Source organism: Lontra canadensis, unplaced genomic scaffold (genome assembly GCF_010015895.1).
Source record: "Lontra canadensis isolate GAN:19392208 unplaced genomic scaffold, GSC_riverotter_1.0 scaffold36, whole genome shotgun sequence".
NCBI classification, from domain to species: domain Eukaryota; kingdom Metazoa; phylum Chordata; class Mammalia; order Carnivora; family Mustelidae; genus Lontra; species Lontra canadensis.
This window is the reverse complement of record NW_022631030.1, coordinates 7096375-7098056: the sequence shown is the minus strand read 5'-3', so window position 1 is coordinate 7098056 and position 1682 is coordinate 7096375. Positions and strand designations below refer to the sequence as shown.

The following is a 1682-nucleotide window of genomic DNA, read 5'->3' as shown; positions in this document are numbered from 1 at the left end:
ATCATGATCCACGGTCCGCATGGATTAATTTGAGCTATTTAGCTACTTTCTGTTTTCAGTTCATTTTTATTTTTATATTTTTTTCAATCCTGCGTCTTTATTAAAGAGAATTAGAAAGAGACTCTACCTGACAGCCAAGGAGTAGGCACTGGGCAGAAAGGTGGGGTGGGCTCAGGCACTGGAGATTCAAAGGCACAGGAGACCCATTCCTGGCAGTGGCTGAAGAAATACCCAAGGGTGAGCTTTCAGGCTCTGGGGCAACCAGCTGGTTCTGCAGGGGGTGCAGGGTAAACTGGCTTGGCGCCACCCTGCCTTGTCTACCTAGATCATCTCCTGGTTCTGATCTTGTTTATTGCCTCCCTTGTCTGCCTCATTGGCCTCTCCAGCTTCCGGTGACTGCTGGTAGTCATCCACTGCATCCATGTCCTGCAGGTCCTCTTTGTCCTCTGAGTCCTCTTTACTGTCCTCGTCATCATCTCCATCTTCCTCTTCCTTGTCATCATAGTGCTCTCAGGATACCTTGCCAATAGGTACCAGGTTGTCATCTCTGTCTATGATACTCTGTAGTCAGGCCCAATGGTCTTGTTCTTGCTGTTGCTATAGCTCTATCTTGTCCACGCAGGGCCAATCCAGATCAAGCCACAGTGCTCAGTCACACGGGGGAAGAGTGAGGGAAACAAGATGGACATGGCTCCTAGACTGGGGTAAAGGGTCAGGTGAATCCAGCTTTCAGATGTGTTTAGTCTGGGCTTTTATTGGGTTACGGTACAATTTGGGGATGGGGTGCAGTAGAAAATAGGAGGCAAGTAGCTCTTAAGTCTTGGCTCCTCCACTTACTAGCTGTTTGATCTTGGCCAAGTCACTGAACCCCTCTGAGCCTCAGTTTCCTTATCACACCAGGAGGCAGCAGCTGGCTATCAGATCATTTTTTTTAAAGATTTTATTTATTTATTTGACACAGAGAGAGAGAGAGATCACAAGTAGGCAGAGAGGCAGGCAGAGGGAGAGGGGGAAGCAGTCTCCTGCAGAGCAGAGAGCCTGATGCGGGGCTCGATCCCAGGACCCTGGGATCATGACCTGAGCCGAAGGCAGAGGCCTAACCCACTGAGCCACCCAGGCACCCCTATCAGATCATTTTTAATAATATAATAATCATGCACAAGCCCTTGACCTAGAGCAAACGTTAGGACCTTGACAATAACCTACGTCTTATCAGTTGACCACTCTCTCCTCCAGTGAGCCCATGCCCTGCCTCCCCATGCCCCAGGAGCTTTATCCTGTGTTCTATAGTCATCATTTCCTTGTTTTCCTTTTCATTTAACTTTACCGAATCTATAAGTACTCTTAAAAAGGACGCCTAAACAATTTTAGATGTTTTTAATATCACAAAAATGTATAATGCTGTTTGAAATCTTTCGGGGTTTCCTCTCTTGTGTTCAGTAGTATATGGCTAATGTAGAGCCATACTGGTGAATATTGGGTCGTTCATTGATTTGATTACTGTATACTGTATATGTTCATTGATTTGATACTGTATTACTGTTCATTCATGTTTGGATGGTTTGTAAGTTTTTGCTTTTATGACTCTTGCCACTACGAACACTGTTTACATGCCTCCAGCTGTATGCGTATAAGAATTACTCTCAGGTATATCCTAGAAGAAGTTATCTTCAACTTAGAAG

General features: G+C 45.4%; 1 pseudogene; it reads right to left on the bottom strand.

Moving 5' to 3' along the window:
• Positions 1-321: 321 nt before the first annotated feature.
• LOC116874230 lies at positions 322-695 on the bottom strand (annotated as a pseudogene).
• Positions 696-1682: the final 987 nt, after the last annotated feature.